At 49.0% G+C, this 26,436-nt stretch overlaps 1 long non-coding RNA gene across 1 annotated transcript; it reads left to right on the top strand.

Annotated features, from left to right (window-relative positions):
* Positions 1 to 7,516: 7,516 nt before the first annotated feature.
* Positions 7,517 to 10,909, top strand: LOC119367233. Its single transcript, XR_005176237.1, has 3 exons — positions 7,517 to 7,792; positions 7,889 to 8,114; positions 10,804 to 10,909. It is a non-coding gene; the product is annotated as an uncharacterized LOC119367233 (long non-coding RNA).
* Positions 10,910 to 26,436: the final 15,527 nt, after the last annotated feature.

The raw sequence follows: 26,436 nt of genomic DNA, 5'->3' as shown, positions 1-26,436 counted from the left end.
GGTGATCATCTACTAAGGAGTCTGTCTTGGAAAATTTGCAGCTCAAATGGAGGAGCCTAGGTGGCACTTCCTTTGCAAAGTACCACACTGGACAGAAAAATGGATGTTGAAGCTAGGCTCAAATGAATGAATGGATTGAACTGTAATTTGGTGGAGGATGGTCATATGGGCAGAGGAAAGCTCTGTAAAAATTTGATACCATTTGGACATGCCAAAGTGGTACTTCCTTCACAATGCTCTTCTGTGGACAAAAATTTGAGAAAACTATTGAGAGGAGTTGGCTAAATTAAATGATCTCAAATTTGGTGTAGGTAAGTTATATAGTTAGGAACATGCCCTGATAAGTTTTTAGCAATAATTAAGCAATATAAAATGTAGTTGATTAACAAACTGAAAATATGACTAGAATAAAAGATTGGATGATGAATTCACATGGATTGCTAGATAGAGCTCAAATTTTGTGGAGGGTGATGATTTGAGCATATGAAAGATTTGAAAGAATCTCAGATCATTTGGGTAACCCTAGCTAATACTTCCTTCACAAAGCTTCTCTCAGGAGCTATATTTAGTAGTTTATCCATTTTTAAAATGACAAAATGGGAATAGTTTATGAAGAAATTACAAAGACTTTCGGTGAATACATTTTTTGAATCGATCAACATATTTTGAAATTCATGATAATTTTTGTGAATATTTTAAGAAAACATCGTGAACCTTTTTTATTTCACATAATTTTAGTTCGAATTCACAAACATTATTTCAGTATGCTAACATTTTTTCAAAATCATGAACATTTTTTAAACCACGAACATTTTACCAAAAATCATTTTTTAAAACAATTGATCTTTTTTAATTCATGAATTATTTGAAAGAAATAAAAACAGAAAATGAAACCACCCGTGTTCCAACTAAAAACACCTTTTAATAGGCTATGGGTCCTTGGCCCACCCGGCGGACCACAAGTTAAAGAAAAAAAGAAGGGAAGGTTTCCGACGACCAAAGCCCAAGCCCAGGAAACGACTATATCGATAAAATACGTGAGTGCGGTTCCATATTAGAAGTCTTATTCTGGCCTGGTGGTTTGGCTACTACGTTCGTGGAGGTAAGTTCCGAGTTCGAATCCCCTTTTGTCAATGTTTTCTCTGGCATACGCATATTTTTTCAGTTTTACAGTACCCCTCGTCAGGAGAGCCCCTAGCTATATTTTTTTCTTTGGCATACGCATTTTTTTTGAGGATTCATACGCATATTTTTCAGTTTTACAGTACCCCTCGTCAGGAGAGCCCGCTCGCGTGCGTCAAGCCAGTGCAAAAAATCCTAAAAAATAACCTGTACGTAAGAATCGAACTCCCAGCCCAACGAAAGAGAGTTAGCCTTCTTTGAAAATACATATTTCACATTTTGGTGATACTGAAAAATTTGAAAATACACACTGAACATTTTTGTGGTATATGTTGAACAATTTTGAAGTAGACAATATGCTGAAAATATACGCTGAACATTTTATTAATGTTTGGTGAATTTTTTCTTAAATATATGATGAACATTTTTGTATACTCGATGAACTCTTGTATAATACACAAGAAAGGAAGAGAATTAAAAATAAACAGAAGAAATACACTGTTCACCGCATTAAAGTATTAATGAAAAAATGCGCGATGAAATATTTCCTTAATGTAAAAGAGAAAGATAAAGGTAAATGTAAAACTAGAAATAGAAAAACAAAAATAAGGTAAAAGAACTAGAAATAAAAAACCAAAAAGATAATAAATAAATGAAAACAAAAAGGCTACAGAAGAAGACGAACGAAAAACGAAAACATCGAATAGGCAGCACGCTCTGCCGCGAACTGGGCCGGTCCACCCGTGTGCGCTTCAGCAGTTTTCAAGTCACTCGTCCGTCCCACAGTTGGGCCGGTCTTGCATGTCAGTTTGGTGGGCCCACATGTCATGTCGATGGTGGGTCCCGCATGTCAGTTTGGTGAGCCCACGTGTCATATCCATGGTGGGTCTTGCATATCAGTTTGGTGGTGGGTCCCACTTGTAATAGAGAAATGTAAGCGAAAATTGACACATGGACATGACACATAGATGAAACTGCTTAGGTAGCCGACACATGGACATGACACATAGGCGAAATGCTGAGGTGGACGTCCGGTCATTGCAGGCATTACAAATTAGCAGACATGACCATCTAGATTGGTCGTAATCGAGTATAAATAGTGAAGTAAACCAGTGTTATGTGCTTATGACCATTTCGTGTAAGAAAGTTACGACCTTTTTGATCAAAATTGTCGTTATGTTTTAGCGTTTGGACCCTCCCACACATAGTACGACCAATTGGTTCGAAATGGTCATAGATTTATGACTATTTAACCCAGGGTCGTTAGAGAAGGTCACAATTAAGCATATTTCTTGTAGTGCTCATCCGCCTCGCCGAGCGCATTTGTCGTCGTCCACCCGCACCACCTCTGGCCTCGCCGTCATGCCCTGAAGAACGAACGTCGTCCGCCTCATCGTCCGTGACCCAGCATGCGGGCCGGGAGCCACCGGAACGCCCGCACCGCCTCCATCTTTTGAGGAGAAGTATTCACTTCAACATCAATTTCTTCGTCCATTTGCTCTATGGAAGCAGTAGAATGGGTTTCTTCATCATCTTCATCATTAGTTGCTTCATAGTCCACGCCAAATGGAACAATGCTCTTGTTGGTGACGACCTGGGTCGGGGACACTGAGACCAATGGTGGTGCATCAGTTGGTGCAGTTGAAGACATTGGTGTTGTCTTCAACTTCTTCACCGGTTCACCAGTAGATGTGTTTGAAGCTTTTCTCTTCTTTGCTGCTTCTTTCTCATCAGCATTGGTCTTCTTCACTTCTTATATAGAAGGAAGTGTGGATTTCTTCGACTATGAAGAATTTGTTGGTGGTGGTGCTGAGGAGGTTGGTAGAGCATTTTCTTAAAGCGCAACTGATGCAGTCGCCTTGGTAGTTTCATTAGGCACAACAATAGTTGTTGCCCTAGCAGTTTCTTCAAGGGCAGAGACAAATGCGCTTGCCTGAGGAATTTTTGGCTGTGTAGAAGCAGCCATTCTTGAATTGTGGTTAGCCATGACTTGGTTGACCTCATTGACGAATCTGTTGTTGATGCTTTTGCAGTGAGCGCTTGTGAAATTCATCACTCAACTATTTAATCTGAGCTTGCATAGCCACCGACTGGTCTGGAGTCAGCTTGAAGATGTTGCACTTGAGCCTCTGTTGGAAAAGGTAGTGCCTAGTGCCTGAGACAAAGACGTCGCTGGTACAATTCTTGCAGGAGGGAGAGTTTCCTCTGACCATCCAAGGAAACCATGGCTTGGATGGACCACAGGCGGCCAAGTCAATGGAGAATTGGAGATCAATTAACCTATGGTTGAGAGCTCGGTCCGTCGAGCAGAACCACTCGATTGGTTTATACAAGTTGCAAGATCCACCAGGGAGTCTTAGGGCATGTTTGGTTGCTGTTGTGAACAGTTCCTACATCGCATACACTTCTCACCCCAGCCTGGTTGAGCAAAAATAGGCCCTAATACGCCATCTGCTAGTAGTTTGGTTGCCTGCATCTAGTGTCCCTGCATTAGGTAAAACGCAAGTGTACTTTGTTTGGTTGCCTGCATTGGCCCGAGCGACACATGAACACGGCGTTTGGTTGCATACGGCGTACATGTTGTGTTTACCTTGTACCCTAGTTGGTGAGCTTACCCACATCTAGCACACCAACGCCACAACACAGCAATGTCAATGAACTGGGCGAAGATGATGCCGTTCTTCAGCTTCAGGCCAAACTGACGATCCACCTTGACACCTCCAACCTTGCGAGTGTCAACACTGCTGCCGTGCTTTTGCACCCACTCGGAGTAAGCTTTTTCTGCTGCCTGCCTAGTCTTGAACCCTCTATGGGTGCTGTTGTCATACGATGCCACTTGTGCACTGGCTTCTTCCCATGAACTTTAAACCCCTGGGACCTTATCGATGAACACGGCATACCACTTGCCCTAGCAATGCACAAGAGCAAGAGTTGAGCACACAAGTAGAGAAAAGTAGCACACAAACAACAATGGAGTAGAAGAGAAGTAAAGCATGCATGATCATACGACATAGCAAGTTCTTCCTACCACTACCTCGGTGTTAACCTACCACCATATCCAAAATAGGGTGTCGTCTTACCACCGCAAGTTCACCATCAGCGTGAGGGGTTAGTATATACCACCTCACCAAAATATACAGACCATCAAATAGTTTTTGAGCCTTAGCTACACAAAATGTACGTCGTCATCGTCGCCACCGCCATCGCCGTTGGGGATCATGCACGCTCACAGGCAGCACTACTCTAGTAGTAGTGCTTGCCCAACCAGCTCCTGAGCCACAACACCCTGTGAGCATCAGCCATGGCAACGAAACCAACACCCTGGGCCTTGTTGTCAAGTAGGTGGCTGAGAGCTGCCATGAGAGCCTCGTTGCAGAAGCCACCCTGGGTCATGACAGCGCCATACAGGTCAGGGTGGACGTTGAGGGGCTTGCACTCCCTGATGGCTGTTGCCACCTCATTCACCGCGTCAGTCATGCTGCAAAAGACATTGATCTCCTCCTCCATCAGGACTCCTCTCTTCCTCTTCCTATCATGGACGGGGTCAAATGGCTTGTCAAAGGGCTTCACAGCGGGCTTGTCAGGGCCATCAAGGACCTCGACGTCCGGTCTCCCAGGGAAGTCTGGCATGGGAGAACCAAGAGGCTCACCCGAGCCCATGGCATGCTTCCCAGTTGCTAGCCCGAAGGAGAAGATGTGCTGCATCTGGCTGTAGTTCTGGATGGGTGTGTTGAGGAACTCAGCGTCCCTTGGGTGGTCCTAAGAATGAAACACACGTGTTGTTAGTTGCGATTAGGAGTAGGCAATGGTGGACAGTATGAAAAGGAAGAGGGTTGTGAGCTAACCGCGACATGGCCGACATAGTGCTCTGCCTCCAGAACTATGGAGCAAGTGTTCTCATCCCATGAGGCGCCGCTAAGGTCTCTCAGCTTGGACACTTGGATCCATCGACTTCTCCACTTCCTCAGGTGGTTGTACACCTGGGTGGCAGACACCTCTTGCCCATAGAACTCGAACATCTGCTTCGCAACGGTGTTCAAGTGCACCTCCTTGAAGCCCTTGCCAGTCCTAACTCCACTAGAGATGAGCTCACACATCTTGTTTGGCACGAACGTGGACATGAACGGCTGCCACTTCATGTTGTTCGACCTACCATCCTTCTTTGCCTTTGCTGCCGCTAGCTTGATTGCAGCGGCAGCAGCAACAGGAGTTGGCTCAATGAGCACTACTGGCACATAGAGGGAATCAGACTCGAACACCTCTGAATCAGGTGCCATCTAGGACATAGGCTGCGAGTCCTCGACAAACGATGGAGCAAACTGGTTGTCAGACACGACAAGGGCCTGACTAAGATCTTGCGTCTGCGTGGTCATGTCCTACAATCGTAGCACGCATTGACAGTAAGCATAGCACACAACATACCGGACAATCCATGAAAGAAGCATACATGTACATTGTTCATCACTATCATAGTAAGCACATGCTTCATCGCTATCATACCAAGCACACCATACAATCTATAAGCAGGAACATACATCTACAACAAACAGCATGCTACAAATGGACCACCAATAGCTACAAATCACATATCTAAGCATGATTCAGCACAAGCATAAGGTTCAACTTCAAACTCTACTACTAATCTAGCCTACCACATGCTTGAACATCTAGCCCTACCACAAATTGCAACCACATCATAGCAACCAACCATATCAGCTCACAGATCAGACCACTAATCAACCATGCATCTATATCAAACCCTAGCTGTAGCTCAGATCTAGCTAGAAGGAATGGAGAGAAAGGGGGATTAAACTCACAGAGGCCATGGCTGCAGCTTGAGGACGAGGGGGAGACGGTCGTGGAAGATCAACACCGGCCCGTGAAGGAGTGTCGACGTCGTGGACCGCCGGCCAATGAAGATGCGCCACTTACCTGCTCGTCGGTGCCGATGTGCATCGGCGGGAAAGCTCGAATGGAGGAAGAAGGGTGGCGGGAGTTGGGACAGTGAGGGAGGGGCTAAATAGGGGTGGACTCGGCGGGAGGTGAGCCGAAATCCTCCCGTCGATTTTTCGGCGACGCGGGCGAGCTCGCGCCATCTCACGTGCTCGCACGAGGGGAGAAGCGTGTCGCCCTCCCTGCCTCGCCCGAGCTAGGCTCGCGAGCTACTGCCGATTCGAGCGTTTCCCCTAGGCCTGGCCTGGACGTGCTTTAAATTCCGTGCGATGCGAGCCGTACAGTGAATGCAGGAAACCAAACGGGCCACTTTCTTCCCACGCGGGCCAGGTTGGGCCTAATGCGGGCAACCAAACACGCCCTTAGCATCACGCCAAAGTGGTGTCATCCCCCGGCTCGAGCCGCGGAGCCATGTTGGTGTGTGCCGCTCGCGTCATCACCGGGCGCGTCCGGCCTGCGCGCGACAACTACTAGGCTACGCTATGAAGCAGGGCAGCATGGCGAGACAGTCGAGGGCGATACCCTCGTCGTTGCCCATGTCCTCTAGCTCGATCATGCTCGCCGTGCACTCCACACCGACGCCGTTTGGGGCGTCGTGGTTGGCAACGACCAAAGCAGTTCAGGCTTATTTTTATCAGATTAGGTACATGAGGCGGTGCTCTCGGGTTAATTTGTTTTTATATGGTAATGCATGTCTCATTCATATCATAAGGATCATAGTACAAGGCCTGTACATACATTCATTCCAGGTCGGCTCATGCCGGCATCATCGTGAGAGCTATCGGCAGTGGGCACCGCTTGGGTGCGTAGGTGTAGTGACTTTGTTCGCCTAGAAGGGGGTTTCGGGTTGATCCTTGTATTAATTTTGTAAGACTTTGATGAATAATTAATAAAGATGGTTGTGTGCAGCATAGTGATGCAAAGGCCGAGGATAATCATCCTTTTCAAAAAAAAACTGAAATGACAAAACTGAAAAAATAGCAGAACACTAGACTTTGCTCAAAGAAACACCAACCAAGAGGTAAAATACTCAACTAAAAAAATTAAAAATATAAACAAGACCAAAAATATCTAAGCTTAACACCAACACCCGTCATCTATCTTTGGCACCACCACAGCAGTCATAAAAAAATGGATCACCTCCACACCCGAACTCGACGCGCTGAGTTAATCCGGAACAAAGGCAAACCGAGCTCCGTCCTCGTCTTTCCCTTACACATGTGTAAAACTGTTGTATGTTCTCCGTAGACCGTAGGTGTAGGATTTTTTTTTTCTAATAAGTTGTGTTGTGAGAAAGGAAAGACAAACGGACGTGGAGTAATTGAGCGCGAGCTCAAATGAGCTCGTTATCCACGTCGTTGGTTAGCCTCTCTAGATGTGTGCCATTAATTTATCCTAGCGCTGGTGGTCATCCAGAAATCGGGTACTGTTCCAAAATACGTCCCCGGCAGCGGTGTCCAGTGGGCCAGATTTAACGCTGGGGAGGATGGCAGTTTGCCGCCGGGGAGGTGTTCCATGGATCAGAATCAGAGCCGCCGTCTGATCCGTGGATCAGGAAATTCGCTTTACTGTATCGCCGCACGAGTCGAGTTGAATCCAGAGTCCAGTCGTCTTCTCTTGCAAAGCTACTGGCGATTTGAAGGCGACGACTGGGAGATAAAGGTCAGGAGCGGCAGCGGCGATCCAACATGGAGTTCTTGATGCAGCCGATCGGCAGGTACATCGATCCTTCCTTCGCCGCGCGAGGTTGTCTGCATTTTTCGGGCGTCTGGGTCAGCTTGTTGACAGCGATTTGTTTTTTCCCTTGGTTTAGATCTGCTGTGCTTGAGGAGATAGAAGAGAGCCTGGTGCCTGCCCCTCTGGTTGCCGATGACGAAGTGGTGGCGGAGCATGCGGTGCGGCAGCATCACAGGGCGGCGGACAGCGGCAAAGCACAAATCAGGGGCGGAGGCCGCAGCGGGCAGAAGGGATAGCTCCCCTCCGACGCTCGAGCTCTCAACGGGGAAGACGAATCCCCAGGCGCCCGGATGGAATAAGAGGTCAGTGGAAAAGCTTCCGTATGTCATCAGAGATGCAAATATTTTAGTAAAGAAAAATTGACATCAGTAAAGAAATCAGGCAACTATATCTTTCTAGATTCAGAGTATTTAGTACAACATTTAGCTGAACCCTCCTGATATGAGAGATGCAAAGAAATTAGTGGAGAAAAATTGGTAGCACTAATGAAATCAGGCAGCTGTAATTTACCAGGTTTAGCGGGTTAACTCCATTGCATTCACGTAGTTGAAATTCAGATAAGAAAAAACTTCCTTATGTCATCAGATAAGGAAAGATTTCAGTAAAACAGAGTAGTTTGTGCACTGCATTCAGTTGTAACTCATTGATATGCGAGATGCAAAGATTTTAGTAAAGAAAAATTGAGTGCTGTAAAGAAATCAGGCAGCTGCAGTTTGCTGAGTTCAGAGGAATAAGTACACTGCTAGATGGAAATTATGTGATCACAGATGGAAATCAGACAGTCAGATAATGAAAAGCTTAATTATGTGATCACAGATGGAAATTATTTTATTAAATAAAATTGACAACACTAGAGAAATCAGGCAGCTAGAGATGTATGGGTTCAGAGTAGTTAGCAAACTGTATTAAAATGAAACCATTTGATATGAGAGATGCAAAGATTTTATTATAGAAAATTGGATTGCAGAAAAGAAATCAGTCAGCTATAGCTTTGTGGATTCAGAGCAGTTGGTACAATGCATTTGGATAAATCATGCCTACTGCCTGGTGTTTGCAGGCTGAGGCTTGGTGCTGCTGCACCAATCAGGACACCATGCCCAAATCGAATCAGTGCGTTCGACAAGGCTGTCAAATGTTTTGCAGAGAAACCGGCTGAAAATGTGATCACACCTGTTCTCGGCATTACATTCGACTCCTTGGGCGAGGATTCTGGTGATGCTCTCACTGATTTGTTGTTAGTAAATCAGATACAGCGGAGTACAATTTTTATCTGAGAAGCTCATGAAAAGCGTGCACATAATGAAGAGATGCTTGGTTTCATTAGGGCTAAAAAATACCAGCTAAGCATATAGTGAAGACATGGACGAGGGATGCTCGCGACATTCTGCCACCTCATCTGATACAATACCAGAAGGACAGTATGTAGAACAACCCTTTTTCGTACAGAAACTTCACGATGTACATGCACGCAATGGAACTAGTCAGGCTGAGCGACACTAGTTTTGAAGCCTACAATCAATTGATGGAGTTGTTCAAGTCGAATTTGACAGTGATGTTACCCTATGCAGAAGTTAGGGATGGTCTTGGCCTCGAGGATAGACTGGCAGATAGGGGGGCTGTGGTGAATCAGACTCCCATGGAGCTGGTTTCGGCGAAACAAAACATGAACGCCAAAGCAGCTACTGCTGTTTTAGCTAACAATGATTCGGTTTCGAGGACAAGCAACAGGTTGGAAGGACTGCTGGCTCCAGCGAAAAAGAAAGATATGGGATGGCCAACGACAAGTACGGAGAAGGCTCCATATGAAGGTCTAAGCAAGAGGACTAGGTTTTGCACGATATGCTGAAAACAAGGGCATAAGCAAACTAAATGCCCTGATGTGGTGATGTCCCTAAGCAACCTCGGAAGCCTGCCAAATGTAAGAACTGTGGCTTGCAAGTAGAATGCAGTTTGAGGGGCACCCGCAAAATAATTTTAATAAATCAATGGAACTAAGGCTGGCAAGTAGAATGCAGTTTGGGGAATGCACTAGGTAGGAGCTGATGGGCTCATGATGTCTTTTCAATTATCTTATTTGCTATTGAGGCATATGCCTGTAGGTGACATGTTTTAGCTTCGGCGTAATCTAAACCATGGTTAATTTTTAGGTGTTGACATGCTTTTCGTAACTCTGCATATTGGCCAGTGGCTAGGTAATGTAATAAGTCGAACTGTGTTCCAGCTTGGCATGTCTGGTTTAGTTTCAAATGTTGGCTTGTCCCCAGGTTTTCATGAACTTGTGTGCATGCTTTTGAAGGTAAAACCCTTAGCCTTGGATTTTAAGAAATTGACTAGGACTACGGGAGGACAACTACTGCTGCTGAATTTCGGAATGTGTAGGTTTAATATGACAGACTACTGCTGCTGAATTTTAGGAAACTAGTGCTGCTGAATTTTCAAATGTCTACGGTTAATATTCAGCTTATTGCAATCTGTAGGGCCCCTTGGATTTTATAAAATTGATGCTTATTATGAACAGAAGTTCGAAGTAATTGACCATATAAATTAGTGCTGCTGACTTTGGAAATGTCTAAACTTACTAAGACAAAACTAGTTCAAAGGCATGGGTTTTCCACTTTTCCTGAATGTATGTAGCGGCTAGACAGCAGCTAGTGTGTTTCATCTAAACTTAGGCCCTGTAGGACTATGCAAAATACATAAAGTTGTGACCGATCACCATAGCCAGAGATCAAGTGTTTGTAAAAAAAATTTTTGTTCAAATTATGATTAGGCACTAGTGATAGTTACGTTTTGTGTGAAGAATATCCGGTGAGCTTTTCAGGAGTCATTTGCCCAAAAAATAGGTTTAATTGTAATGTTTTCCGAGTATGTTTTGAAATTTCCATGATTGTGCAGAAGTATGATGAAAGAAATGTGTTAAGTATATGTGCTCCACTACAAACGAACAATCTCGGCCAGGATGTGTAATCAGTTTGCTGATTTGTCATGCAGGACTAGGGTTGGATTAGTTGGCAGGACGAGGATGAAGTTGGTTCCGGCCAAGAGCAGCGTCGTGCGCTGGCTGTCGGCGGAGCAGCGTGGAGGCGCGGCACGGGGGAGGCTTAGCTGCTGCACCTGTGGCTGCATGCGCACATGTGCTGGCTGAATCTCCGCCTGGCTGCTATGGTCGAAGTTGTGGTCTCGCCTGTATCTCTGCTGAAGGGGAGCCGACGGGTGCATAGCAAGGGGGGTTGCAGCACGTACGGCTGCGTCAGCCCTGCGCGAGTCAGCTCGGGCAGGTACGTGTCCGTGGATCTAAATGAACCCGCATAGCTCAACCTGCATGGATTCTAACTTCAGACACGGAGTGGGGATCCAAGCTCCAAAAGATTGTTCTTCATGGTAGATGGGCACTTACATCTTTCCTGACGCATTTGTAGAGCAAGCTCGGCGCGCGCGCGAGGCGAAGGTGACCACCTTGTCGAGGTAGTCGGGGCAAGGGATAGGTGGCAGCACTTCCTGACGCTGCGAGGAAGAAATCTTCCAGAGCAAGGGTGTGTGCGGTCGATGCAGTGCATGTATATATTAAAAAAATGTTTGCTGGAAGCCACCGTTAGGTGTGTAACGGCTGAGCCGTGGACCACGACGCTAGTGTCCATCTGAGCCGGCTAGTGCTGGATGATGGATGTCCCAATAAATGCGGTCGGTGAGTGGGCCCTATTCTGTAGAAAAGCATCTCATACTACTCAGAATACGTAGTAAAATACATCTCTCTTAAGACGTGTACGGCGCTCCTGCACCCAATAAATAGGGTTCGAACGCTAAAAGCTCGACGGTGATGGCCATGGTTGGTGAGCTGCTCGAGCCCAAACCGTGGGCGCCGTCCACGGGCTCCTCCGAGCAGAAGGCCGATGTGGAGACTGCTTCCGGTGACCACGGCAAGGAGCTCGCTGAGCAACAGGATCTGACGCGCATCCTGCCCGAGGACATGCTAGCAAACGTCTTGCGCCATCTCGCGCCGCGCTGGCTCGCGGCGTCCCGCTGCGTCTGCAGGGACTGGCGCGCCACCGTCGACGCCCGCCGCCTCCTGCGCGCGGACCTGCTCCCGCTCTCATTCCATGGCATCTTCCTCCACTTCGACGCGCACAAGTTCCCCGAGTTGTTCGCCCGCCCCTCCTCCTCCACGGGCGGCCTCGCCATCAGCGGCGGGCTCGACTTCCTTCCGGACACCAACACGTCCATCAAGGTTCCTCAGCACGGTTACCGTAAGGGTTGCCGATATGGCATTCTGGATCACTGCAACGGCCTCCTCTTGCTCAGTAGATACGTGGTTAACCCTGCTACACGGCGTTGCGATCATTTGCCCCTGTGCACGCCGGCGCCCAAGCTTCCCTTGCAGATGGTTGGCCACGCCAGACAAATTACGTTCAATAGGTACCTAGTCTTTGATCCGATGGTGTCACCACACTACGAGGTGCTCATGATCCCCCGTACGTTTTTCGTCGGTCGTGGAAAAGAGATGGAGTATTTTGATCCCTTAGTGAAGGAATCTAGGTGGACGTCAGGTTCGTCGTCTTCATGGATCTTCCGTGTCTTCTCTTCGAAGAAAGGTCAATGGGAGGAGAGGTCCTTTGTTCGAGAAGGGGGTGCTCCAGGGACCAACATCACATACTCGCCGGTGGAATGGCCAGAACGCGCGGTCTACTGGCGAGGAGCACTTTACTTGCAACGCCAGGCTAATTTCGTTCTAAGGTTTGTTGTGTATCCTTTTTCATCTGCCTTCCCTTGGTGGAAGGATTTCTTTACTTTGGTAAGTTTTTATGGTCACATATTTCTAACAATGCTTTGGTTTTGCAGAATGTCCCTGTCCAACAACAAGTACTGCCTAATTGAACCACCCATGGGCATGGGATTGAGCGTACATCCAAATCGTTATCTAGAAAGGTCAGAACAAGGGGTCTACTTCGCAGCTGTTGATAAGTATCGTCTTCGGGTTTGGGTCCTTAGTGAATCACCTGGCCAAATGGAGTGGGTATTCAAGCATGACAATGACCTTGAGCACCCTCTATCACATCACCGCGGACAATTCCATGGACCTTGGGTGTTAAAAGATGTTAACTACAACTCATTTTGCTGCCATCTTCCAGGATACAAAAAGAAAGGTACAGTTGGAGATAACTTTGAATGGAACTCCGATAGCGATGACGATGAAGTAAAGACTGAAGGGTGTTACCTAGCAGAGAACAAGAAAGGAAAAAATGAATGGAAACGCATTGATACTAACCCCGTTGAAGATTTTCAAATGGATGATGAAGTGTCTTATGGTTATAATCCTGATGTTATAATACTCGGATTTCACCCTTATAGAGAGATCGTGTTCCTGACTAGTGGATCTAGGGAGAAGGGAGTGGCCTATCATTTGAGTACCTCAAAGGTTGAAGGCATAGGCAACATATGGCCAACAAACTATACCCAGTTCAATAGATTCTCTAGCCAACCGCCCATCATCACATATTCTTTTACCTACACACCGTGTTGGCTTGAAGAGTTGGCTAGAAACATTTAGTTCAGAAAGCTCATCTCAAACGTTAACAAACTTGTTGGTTGGAATGTATCTGAGCACGTGATTGTTTAGTCATTTTTAGTTTATACACAGATTTACAAGGATTGGTTCCTACATGAAAAAAATGGCCACCGTGCATGTTATGTTTATGTTTGGTTACTGGTGCCTTAATTGTTAAATTTACCTGTTCTTTTATCTGCAATATATTGTATCATGGCGAGTCCTACCCTGAGAGATCTCACTCTGATGGGGTGTCTTCTATGATCACTTCCGTACTAGCGAATGGTGGTTTTCAATTGCTGTATGATTTGGATAATGGTTTTGGCTGAGAGGACGGAGAGCATAGAGTACATACGCAAGATTTTACTTATCTAACCCTTTGTCGAACAAAATTGACAGGAAATACACCCCTCTGAATAAAATTGCCAAAAATGCCCTGCTGGATGGCTGTCGTCATGTCACGTGTACTTTCCACCATCGGGGTGTACGTGGCACCGCAAATGACCTCAGGCCCGTCGCAGCAGGGTGCTTCAACCACCCTGTATTGTTGGAAGTGGCTTTCGCCACGCTGTATGGGGAAAGGTACACGTGTCGGCACAACACGCTTTCGTCGGGGCATTTTTGATCATTTTGTTTTGTGGGGTGTATTTATGTCAACTGCGTTCGGCATATATTGTATGCATGGGTGGTCCTTTCGCACCACCGCAGATTGATTTCAGAGGTCCATTTGGTCAGCTGCCCATGGCAATCACCTCTGCTGAGCTCCTCTGTGACTGTGGTGTGGGACGGCACAACAGCCCCAAAGTTTTAGAGGTCCAAAATTTTAGAAACTTTAGATCATTAATATATTAATCTCCCTGTCCGGTACAACCTCATTATGCTAGTTTTTTTTATAACAATACAAATATATTAGCCGTAGCTTCAGCTCAACTGGGGAGCATTAATATTTTTCTAAACCGCAAACTGTAGAACAATAGTTCTACGGTATCATTTTATAAAATAACAAAGTTATGTTATATGGGGCTAGAAAAGAAAGAAACACTAGTGCAAAAACCCCATATAAAGTTTTACTACTAGCAGCCCCAGAAAACAGGATGTTGCCGCTTATTTTACTAACTACCAACGGCGTCCAAGAAAAAAAAGAACACTGCAGACGTGAAAGAAGTAGCGGCGTTCGTACAAAAGGAACACTGCAAGGTTGGTACATGAAGTCACCCACTGTAGCAACGTGTGGTGCTTGGAGGAAAGTTGCTACTTGGATGTCTAAGCGACTGAGTACTAAGGGCATGTCCAGCCGCGCCCCAGGAAGGCCTCTCCAGGCGTTTTTTTCGCGCCGGCGTCAAAAAAACGGCCCAGTCGCGTCCCCAGGAGCCCGATTTTCGCCGGCTTGGGCCGAAAACAGCGCCGGCGGACCCAGCCCGAACCCGGCGCGCTGGGGGCGCCCAGGGGGCGCCGGGCGAACTGTTTTGGCGCTAAAAAGCCGCGGGCCCGCCGCGTCAGCGACACGGCTCTCTTCTCGGCTCTTCGTCGTCCTCATCGCCTCGTTTTCCGCGGCGAATCAATGCCAAAGCGGCCGCGCTGCCGCGCCGGTCAGCCTGCACCATTGATGCCTCACGGGCGGCGCAGTGAAGACCGGACGACGTGCGTCCCTCGCCCTCCCTCGCCCGCCACGCGTACACACGGTGACACGCGCGCCTTGGCCTATATATGAAGCGCCCCGGCGCACTCGGCGGCTCACACTCTCCCGCCGCCGTCGTTCCTCCCTCTCCTCTCCTCTCTTTCGCCGTCCCCATTTCGCCGTCCCCAGTTCACACCCATGGCCGAGCGCTTCCCAGGCGACGGCGCGGCGGCGAACGGCTTCGGCCGCCGCCATCTTCATGAAGACGAGGCTCGCCTCCTTTACGAGGCCGAGTACCCGGTCCCGCCGGACATGCGGGTGCCCGGGACGTGGAGGATCAGCGCGGGCGGCGTGCCGGTGCCCCCGGTACCGACCGGCGTGCGGAGATCGCACGCATCCGCTCAAACCTGCCGCGTCCGGCGAGGGAGGGGCCACGGTACGCCCCCGACAGCCCGCTCTGGGTACCTTACTTCCGCCGCCATCAGGCCGAGCAGCTCGAGGCCACCAACGGCGTCGTGCCCTCCGGCAGGCTCAACGCCGCCGGCCGGCGTCTGTGGTGGGGCGTGCCCGGGCGCACGTTGGAGGCCGTCCTCGAGTACATCGAGGGCGGCAACACGCCGCGCCTCGAGTACCCCGCTCCCCCTTCCTTCTCACGCCGCCGGGGAAGCTCCTGGACCCCGAGGCGCATGGAGACAGGGGGGTCCTCCTCCTCGTCCGGCGGCTCGCCCTGCCTCCGCCCCGTCAAGCCGGAGCCCCAGGACACGCCGGTCAGCGCGTGCACCCGCAGCTCCGGCGGCGCCAACGCCTCTCCACCCACCGGTCGCTTCGTCCTCGCCGAGCCCAAGCCGGAGCCCGTCCTCCCCGCGGAATACGAGGAGATAGCCCAGCGCGGCTTCTCCGACGAGGACGCCATGCGGTGGGCGCGGGACGACTACCTCCGCGACGAGATGGTCCGGCAGCGCCGGGCCCTGGAGGATATCGCCGCCCGCAAGCGTGGGCCCGAGGACGAGCACGCGCCGTGGTCCTCGACAACGACGACAATGACGACGACGCCCCCGGACTGTCCAACCCGCCGCGCCAACCGGGGGAGGGATGCAGCAGGGACGGCGGAGGCGGCGGCGACGACGACGATGATGACGACGACGGCGGTGACTACACGCGGTTCTACCGCCTCCTCGGCATGTAGAACCGCGTGGGCGGGCGGCGAGGGAGACGGCGGGCGGCGAGGGAGACGGCGGGGGTAGCCCGCGGTAGTTTTTTTTCTTTTTTTTGTAAAATATGTTTAAGTTTGAACGAACTCGCCGATGTTTGCGTTAAATTTAAGTCGTTTTTGCGCCGTGTTTGACTTTTTTGACTAACCGTGGGCGCCGCGACTGGGGGGCATCACGCCTCCAGTGCGCGGTTTAGCGCCGGTGCGCCCCCAGGGGGCGATTTTTTGCCCCTCCTGGGGGCCAATGGCTGGAGATGCCCTAACATGCATGTGGGTCTTACAAGCTAACGGCGGTAGTTGCCTTGGATGCCGCTAAGAGGTACAATAGTGATCTAAACGCTCTTATATTAGTTTACGGAGGGAGTATAAACTAGCATAGTTCACTTGTCCTACACGTTACTAACGTTTGCGCCCAATAATTGACCACCTCTTCTTTTGTATTCCACTATCTCTTCTTGCTCCACCTCCTCTTCATTCTGATATTCACGCCCTCTCTTTCTCTCTTTACTTCTTTCTCCCTACAATCTACATACATCACAACTCTACATCTATCCCACCCCCATATCTTCATTAATAGATCTATTTCTCCTCAATCTTTCCCTTGTACTTTTCTTAGCTCAACACCGGGTGCCCACCATGAGCTCTTCGTTGTTGTCAGATGTGTCTTGTGTATCATCGCGTCCCAACAGCACGTTGCCAGTCGAATCAGGCGGCATTTCCGTACACCACCGGCAGCGAAGCCCACCTTGATCCGGGCAGCCAACATGTGCTCTTTTGCGGCTGCAAATGCCCTGTTGTGAAGAAAACCTCATACACAAAAAGAAATCCCACTCGAGAATACCTCATGCGTGCACGCAAGGGAACTGAGGTACATACAACAAAACATAGTATTTGTTTTCTCTTAATTAATTGATTATACATTTGGCTTGTAACTCTGGTTTTTCATGACATTAATTACGTACCCACTCATGCAGGAACCATACTCTTGTTAAACATGGATATGAGTGGATCTCTTAATTGCTTACGTAAACCAGTTGGTCGAGTACCGCACTCGATCACTCAGAGCCCGGTTGGATAATGCTTTGACATACGCACGCGAGAAGCAAGTGAAGATGGATGAGCAGCGAATACAAATTAATTTTATGCACAAGCGTGATCCTGTCGGCAACATCATCAAGAACAAGGCACGTCTCATGGCGAAGGGATATGTGCAGCGCCAAGGCATTGACTTCGACGAGGTCTTCGCCCCAATTGCGTGTGTGGAGTGTTAGAATATAGAGTTGTAATCTCAACCTCCTTCCTTCTCTTGTATTCTACCCAAACTCTTTCTGTCATAACCTTGTACGTCAAGCCAGGCTTCGGCCACGCATCAATATAAACTACCACGCGGCTCCCTCGATGGAGTAGGAACGCTTCATATCTTTCATGGTAATCAGAGCCACCTCTTCTCATACATCTAGCCACAATCCAAAACCCTAGAAACCACACATCATCGTCTCCATGGCTTCCTCCGCCGGCGTCTCCCTCAATCTTGGATCGCCGCCGTCTGAGAAGCTCGCAAGAGGTAATTTCATCCTCTGGAAGACGCAGGTCCTCCCAGCCCTGCGAGGCGCGCAGGTGACGGGGCTCCTGGACAACACCGATGCCGCTCCACCCAAGATGGTGGAGATCACGAAGGCAGACAAGACCACGGCCCTAGAGCCGAATCCCCTATACGGACCCTGGATCGCCAAAGATCAGCAGGTTCTATCATACCTTCTCAATTCCATGTCTCCAGAAATTCTTGCACAAGTTGTTGGAAAAGATTCCACCTTTGAGCTCTGGACGACGGTGACAAATCTCTTCGCCTCACAATCTCAGTCTCGGATTACTAATCTGAGAATCGCCATCACCAATACCAAGAAGGGCTCGATGTCAAGCTCGGCGTATATGGCGAAGATGAAAAGTCTTGGGGATGAACTAGCTGCTGCAGGTCGTCCCGTATCTGATCCGGAGATGGTGGACTATATTCTGGCCGGACTGGACCGCGACTACGACCCCGTGGTGGCGGCGATCGGCGCTGTCAAAAACATCATCACAGCCGACGATCTTTTTGCCCAGATTGCTGCCTTTGATCAAGGGATGGAGATGCTAGGCGACTCATCTTCAGGCGGGTTCTATTCATCCGCTAATGCGGTCTACAGAGGCCGTGGCCAGTCCCGTGGCAGATCTCGCGGGTGTGGAGGAAGAGGCCGTGGCCGTGGTGATCGTGGTGACCGCGGTGACCGACAGTCGTCTTCCTCCAATGGAGGCGGCGGATTCAGAGGCCGTCCTCGACAGCAACAGCAACAGCAGGCTCGTGAGCAACAGCATGACTATCCAGAATGTCAGATATGCTACAGACACCATCCAGGAGGTGCACGAGTTTGCTGGTGGCGTTATGAAGAAAACGACCAGGAAGAAAAGCAAGCGCATGCAGCCTCCTATGGCGTGGACACCAACTGGTACGCCGACAGTGCAGCAACAAACCACATCACAGGTGAACTTGACAAGTTGACGATGCGGGAGAAGTACAATGGAGGCGACCAAATTCGCACGGCAAGCGGTTCTGGTATGGATATCACACACATTGGCAGTTCAATTGTTAAAACCCCCGTGAAAAATTTACACTTGACCAATGTCTTGCATGTTCCTCAAACCTCTAAAAATCTTGTTTCCGTTCATCGATTCACTCTTGATAACAATGTCCTTATTGAGTTCTATCCTTATTTTTTCTTGGTTAAGGACTTGAAAACAAGGAGAGTCATTCTTAGAGGACGGTGCGTGGGAGGACTCTACCCACTCATATCATCATCATCATCATCATCATCTTCATGGTCCAATAAACAAGCAAATATTGTTACCAAGCTATCTACATCAAGGTGGCATAGTCGTTTAGGTCATCCATCTTCAGTCATAGTTAGATATGTTCTTAGCAAAAATAAACTCTCTTATGAGCCTAGTAGTGAGTTAGTTTGTGATCCGTGTCAACAAGCAAAAAGTCATCAATTACCTTACCCAATTTCTACTAGTGTGTCTACTGCCCCTTTACAACTTATCTTTTCAGATGTATGGGGGCCAGCTCCTATTTCAGTTGGTAGATTTTCCTATTATGTAAGTTTTATTGATGACTATAGTAAATTTACTTGGATTTATCTGTTGAAAAAGCGATCTGATGTATTCCAAGTTTTCCTCAATTTCCAAAATCTTGTTGAACGCAAACTGAACTCTAAAATCATTGCTATGCAAAGTGACTGGGGTGGTGAGTATGAAAAACTAAATTCTTTCTTTCAAAAGCTTGGCATATCACACCATGTATCTTGTCCTCATGCTCACCAACAAAATGGATCCGCTGAAAGAAAGCACCGTCACATAGTTGATATGGGGCTTGCCTTGTTAGCAAATGCTTCCATGCCGCTTAAATTTTGGGATGAAGCATTCTTAACTGCTACATATCTCATCAACTTGCTTCCAAGTAAAGTTATCAAATTTGAAACACCCATTACACGACTTCTTGGTGTCACACCCAACTATACATCTCTTTGTATTTTTGGTTGTGCCTGTTGGCCCAATCTTAGGCCTTACAACACACGCAAACTCGCTTTCCGCTCAAAACGGTGTGTCTTTTTAGGCTATAGCCCCATGCATAAAGGGGTTAAGTGCCTTGATGTTCCTACTGGTCGGGTGTATATATCCAGAGATGTTGTATTTGATGAGTCCGTGTTTCCCTTTGCATCCCTTCATCCTAATGCTGGTGCACTTCTCCGCAAAGAAATTCTTCTTCTTCCTTCACATCTTCGGTCTTTTGATCATGGGGGCGACAACAATTGTACTAACCAATGTGATGATATTCCTGCTGGTACTAGTCTTTCTCTTATGCCTGTGCAGGTCCCTGGAGAAAACGGTGCTCAAAATGACCAAGATCTCGAAAATATGGCTGGTTTTGATCCTATATTTCATGCTGAGGAAGGAGACGAAGCTGGCACAGATGACGAAGAAGATCTGGCGGCGCCTGCCACCCCTGCACGCGCGCAGATCTCGGATCACGCGACCGCATCCGCCTCGGATCAAGCCCCTGATGGCTCCAGTCCTGGATCCAGGGCGGGCCACTCCCGTGCTGCCGCGTCAGCTTCAGGCGGGACCAGCAGCGGGGCCGAATCGCCGAATCCCCCTCGCCCCGCGCGCCAGCGTCAGACGGGACCAGCGGCAGGACCAGATCCTCTCCGCACCACGCGCGCCTCCAGTCGCGGTCGGGTGGCGGATCCTCTGCGCCAGTGCCTGCAGGAGGGGCAGCCACACCAGAAGCCACAGGATCCCCTGCGCATATGACGACAAATCAGTCCACTGCATCAGCAGATTCTCCTGGATCTTCTGTGGCAAGTATACCAGCGGTGCAGCGAGAGTTTTCTTCACGTGTTATGACCCGGCTACAGAAAGGTATACGGAATCCTAAAATTAGGAAAGATGGAACTATACCATATGGAATGTTGTGTATTTCAGGAGAACCAACATCGTTGAAGAATGCACTTGATGATCCTAAATGGAAAAAGGCAATGGATGAGGAGTATTCTGCGCTCATGAGGAATAAGACTTGGCATCTTGTACCAAATCAGAGAGGTAAAAATATTATTGATTGCAAATGGGTGTATAGAATTAAGAAGAAGGCAGATGGCTCCATTGACAGATATAAGGCACGTCTAGTTGCAAAGGGCTTTAAGCAACGTTATGGCATTGACTATGAGGACACCTTTAGTCCCGTTGTGAAAGCTGCAACTATCAGACTTGTGTTAGCCATTGCTGTATCCAGAGGATGGAGTTTAAGGCAGCTAGATGTACAGAATGCGTTTCTGCATGGTGTTCTGGAAGAGGAAGTGTTTATGAGACAACCACCTGGGTATGAGAGTAAGAAATTGCCACAGTATGTCTGCAAGCTTGATAAAGCACTCTATGGTCTAAAGCAAGCACCCAGAGCATGGTATTCCAGATTGAGCTCACAGTTAAAATATCTTGGCTTTGTTGCTTCCAAGGCTGACACATCCTTGTTTATTTATAACAAGGCAGGAGTAGTCATTTTTGTGCTTATATATGTTGATGATATCATAGTTGCAAGTTCTTCACAAAATGCTACTAATGCTCTTTTGCATGATTTGAGCTCAGAGTTTGCCTTGAAGGACCTAGGTGATTTGCATTTCTTCTTGGGTATTGAAGTCAAGAAAACTCAAGATGGTATTGTGTTAAATCAGGAAAAATATATTCTTGAGCTTCTGTCTCGCATGGGGATGAAAAATTGCAAGCCAATGTCTACACCTTTATCCTCCTCAGAAAGTCTCTCAGCATATGAGGGTGAGCCACTTCAAGAGGAGGAGAGTACAAGGTATAGGAGTACTGTGGGAGCACTACAATATTTAACTCTCACACGTCCAGATATCTCATTTGCTATCAACAAGGTTTGTCAATATCTTCATGCACCTACTTCTGCACATTGGTCAGCTGTCAAGAGGATTGTGAGATATGTGAAACATACTATGGGAATAGGACTTCATTTCAAACGGTCTAATTCTTCTCTTGTGAGTGCATTCTCTGATGCTGACTGGGCAGGATGTAGTGATGACAGAAGATCAACTGGAGGTTTTGCAGTGTTTTTTGGATCTAATCTTATCTCCTGGAGTGCTAGAAAGCAAGCTACTATGTCACGCTCAAGTACAGAAGCTGAATACAAGTCTTTGGCTAATGCAACTGCTGAGATCATTTGGGTTGAATCACTTCTTGAGGAATTGGGAATCAAGAAGAATCGTATCTCATGTTTATGGTGTGATAATTTGGGAGCAACATATCTGTCTGCAAATCCAGTGTTCCATGCCAGGACAAAGCACATAGAAATTGATTTTCACTTTGTACGAGAAAGGGTTGCGGCAAGGAAACTTGAGATTCGATTTATTCCTTCTAAGGATCAAGTGGCTGACGGTTTTACAAAAGCACTACCAGCAAGACCATTTGAAGAATTCAAGAGTAATCTTAACTTAGGTTAGTTGAGATTAAGGGAGGGTGTTAGAATATAGAGTTGTAATCTCAACCTCCTTCCTTCTCTTGTATTCTACCCAAACTCTTTCTGTCATAACCTTGTACGTCAAGCCAGGCTTCGGCCACGCATCAATATAAACTACCACGCGGCTCCCTCGATGGAGTAGGAACGCTTCATATCTTTCATGGAGATGGTGCGGCTGCTGCTGATGGTGGCGGCGCACCGGGGTTGGAGCATGCACCACATGGACGTGCGCTCAGCCTTTTTCAATGGCAAGCTGGAGGAGGAGGTGTATGTGCACCAGCCGACAGGTTTCATCCACGACAACAATCCCCAAAAAGTGCTCAAGCTCAGGAAGGCGCTCTAAGGACTCCAGCAGGCGCCGCATGCTTGGAATGCCAAGTTAGACTCAACTCTGTGGTCACTTGGTTTTGCACGGTGTGAGCTGGATCAGGCCCTGTACCGGCGCAATGATGCCGTCGATTACCTGCTGGTGGGGGTGTACGTGGATGACCTGATCATCACGGGCACCACAAGCAGCGTCATTGCTCAATTCAAAGCTCAAATGCATGAGTTGTTTCATATGAGCGATCTTGGCTTGCTGAGCTATTAAGTCGGGATCGAGGTGAAGCAAGATTTTGGGATGATCACCGTGTGCCAATCCAGCTATGCATCCAAGATCTTGGAGGATGAAAGCATGTCAGATTGCGTCAAGACTTCAGCCGTAGGGTCGCTGCTATCGCACTCGGATGCGGTCTCGATGGAGCCAGTCGACAGGTTGAACAGGTTGTAGAGAGTTTCGTCGGGCTCGATTGCCGCGACTTGATGGGTGGCAGACTGACGAGCCACCGCATGTTTCACCCACCGCTGAAGCCGCAACCGACCGGATCACTCGCGACGGAGAACAGCGGGGAGTGAGGACACCAGGGGAGCTGACCGATACTGGGTCGGCGGCGGCCAGAGAAGGACGCCGCGTACGCACGCGCGAAAGTGCATCGCCCCACGGACGGGGAGCGCCTCGATGTCAAGGGGGGCTTCCTGGAGCCAGGCGGAGTCGTCGGCGACGAAGACGAGCGCGCCGAGACGGATCTCGCGGTCCACAGCTAATCCACCGCCGGAAACCATGATGATAGGGATCGGAAAAATCGCAACTTCACCAAAAAATCACTAAGACACCTGCCCCACGGTGGGCGCCAACTGTCGTGGTCCTAAGACTGACAGTAGAATGGGGGTAGGTATGAGGAGGCAAGATCTCAGCTATGGTGAAGTTGTACACACAGGATTTACGAGTTCAGACCCTTCATAGTGGAAGTAAAAGCCCTACGTCTCTGTGCCCGGAGGCGGTCGATTGGATTATATGCGTGTGGTCTTATAGGGGGTGTGAACCCTTGTCCCAGAGGAGGGGGTGGCTTATATAGAGTGCGCCAGGACCCCAGCCCACCTCCGTTACAGGGATTCAATGTACATAAAGACGGGGCGTTACTGATAACGCCAGCCATAAGTGCTCCTAATGATCTTAAAGACTACGGAGTGAACGCCTGACCATTGCAGTTCTGAGTGACTCCTGGTCTTCAGTAGGTCGAGTGGTTTCTTGCATGGCCGAGTGATCGACTGGTCGTGTGACTTCGGGAAGGAGGAGTATCCGAGTGGTCCGTTGGTCAAGTGGATTGCACTCGACATCTTTACTGGGTACCCCTTGTTGTCTCTTGAGCTTCTTTGCTTCTAGGGTATTGACCTTAGGTAGGGCGCATAGGTCAAGCCTGTGACCCTACCTAGGTATGTATCCTCATCATTAGCCCCCGAATGGATTAAGGTCCGAGTGGAAAGAAGATTGAAGTTGATCTTGCTCCGGCCTTTGCGCTTCACGAGTATTTACACAGGATGGAAGACTCATGTTAGAACTTCAGCTTCGCTTCAGTCGCCTTGATCGATTCAGGAAGTTGTCGAGTGAATTTGCAACATCTTCTGCCGAGTGTTGTTTCTGGGCGCAGAATCTTTGGCGCGATTGGTTGCGGCGTATCCCGGATCTCACGGCATTCAAAATTTCGGGGAAGTGCGCGGGACGGAGCATGCTGAGGTAAGCGGGATGGATAAACAGGAGTGCCTCGATCTCCGTGCCACCTTTTTTGCCACGTACCCTACGCGCGACTGTTGCGGGATTTGACGGGATCGCCTGGACCCACACATCAGCCACTTGGAAGCGGGCCTTTATAAGGCGACGGAGCCGAGGCGCCTTCACTGTGCGTTTCTGGTTTCTCCCCTCTTCCTCTGATTCTCCACTGCATCCGGCTCCTCTGATCTCGACGCTGCCGCTCGCCACCATGGTGAAGGACAAGACGGCTGCGCTGGAACACGCGAAGAAGGCGACGAGGGCGGCGAAAGGCAAGAAGCAAAATCACGGGTCGTTGTCGCACTCAGCGCTGCCGCCAGGTTGGATCCAAGGCGATTGGATCCGGTCTTCGCTCCAACGGGAAGATCTGGACGAGCTGGTGGAGTCCGGGCTGATCGCCAAGGGTGCAGCGAGGCTACCGGAGGGGGAGACGGAGCTGCAGCCTCGACCGGGTGAGTGTGTACTGCTCTCCACCCATGTCGACCGGGGCTTCTCGCTTCCTCCGCACCCCTTCTTCCGGGGCTTCTTGAACTTCTTCGGTGCCCAACTCCATTACTTTTATCCCAATACCATCACATACCTTGCTACATTCGTGTCCATGTGCGAGAACTTTCTTGGGTGTCGACCGCACTGGGGTCTTTTCAAGCATATTTTCACCATCCGTTCTCAGTCGGTGAAGAAAGCAAACACGAGTGATGAGAAAACACATGTCATTCAGATGTGTGGGGGTTTGGGTATCCAGAAGAGGCAGAGGAGCTCTTTCCCTTCCATGACTCTTCCTGAATCGGTTAGGGGCTGGCAGTCGACCTGGTTTTACTGCCAGGACCTCACAACTCCCGGTCAGTCGACCGGACTTCCCCACTTCACTTTTGATCATGTTCAGTCTCCTTCCGCTATGAAAGTGACTGCTGCTGAGAGCGTGGAGACGAACATGCTAGTTGAGAGAGTGGTCCAACTGATCAATCAGGGCGTCACTGGCATGGATCTGCTGGAAGTATCCCTCAGTCGACGCATCCAGCCTCTCCAGGCCCGTGACCATCCCATGTAGATGTACTCTGGGGTCGACGACTCCGCTCGGGTCCATCCAGAAGAAGTGCCAGCTAAGACGGTGGCCATGTGGTTGAAGAGAATTACCGGTAACAAGGACAACCCCATAGGAGCTAGGAGAGTCGACCCCTTCAGGGACAGAAATCTGCCAGACAAGGTGTGTCTTTTGTCGCCGACTATTTTTGGGTATATATTCCGACTGCTCTTGAACCCGACTGACTTTTACTCGACTTCTTGTCTTGTAGGTTTTTACTGAGATGTACTCGATTCCCAATGGTGAACAAGTTCTAGAGCAGGGCCAAGAGGGAGAAAACAATGCAGAGGAGAGCGGCGAATGGGAATCTTCGGACGAAGAAGACGAGGAGGAAAGCAAGGAGTCGGACGACGAAGAAGCAGTCGAATCACCGCCTCGCTCAGAACGTCGATCCAAGCAACATCACGACCCAGCGGGCGGGCGCGATAAGAACGTGGCCCCAAGCACCCAAACGCAGAAGCGCACTCGGACGTCGACTCCGGAGCCAACAGAAAAAGTCGCCAAGCAGCCCAAGGTTGCTCCTCCAAAAGCTCAGAAGACTTTGCCGAGGATCAAGATGGATGTTCCTGTTGCCTCTGGGTGAGTATCCTTTCTGTGTTTACCTCTACCGACTGATTCTTCTGCTCTGACTGAACGGGTCGTGCACCTTTCCAGCCCGATCTCAGCCGCGACTGACATGGACGTTGACAAGGCCCCAGGGGATGAGGAGACCGATGATGCGGCCACCTCCCGAGCTGATAAGTCCGTTCGACCAAAACTTATTTTGTCGATTGAGTTGTCAGTCAGTTGAATCTCTGATGTTCTCTTTTCGCTGCAGCTCCACGAGACATCGTTGTGCTTCCCGATGATGAAGAAGAATAAGTGCCTCTGAAGGAGAGGAGGAGGAGAGGCAGGGGCTCGAGCGGGAGAGGGCTTGAAGTTCAAGTCCCTCAGTCGACGCCGGTGCTTGAGGCGGTGGTCGAGCGATCCGGAGATCTGGTTCAGACCAACGTCACATTCACCGACCCGCTGACGACTGATCGC

The sequence above is a fragment of the Triticum dicoccoides genome, chromosome 2B (assembly GCF_002162155.2).
Source record: "Triticum dicoccoides isolate Atlit2015 ecotype Zavitan chromosome 2B, WEW_v2.0, whole genome shotgun sequence".
Lineage (NCBI taxonomy): Eukaryota > Viridiplantae > Streptophyta > Magnoliopsida > Poales > Poaceae > Triticum > Triticum dicoccoides.
Note: the sequence above shows the minus strand (reverse complement) of the source record. Positions and strands in the feature narration are given on the sequence as shown.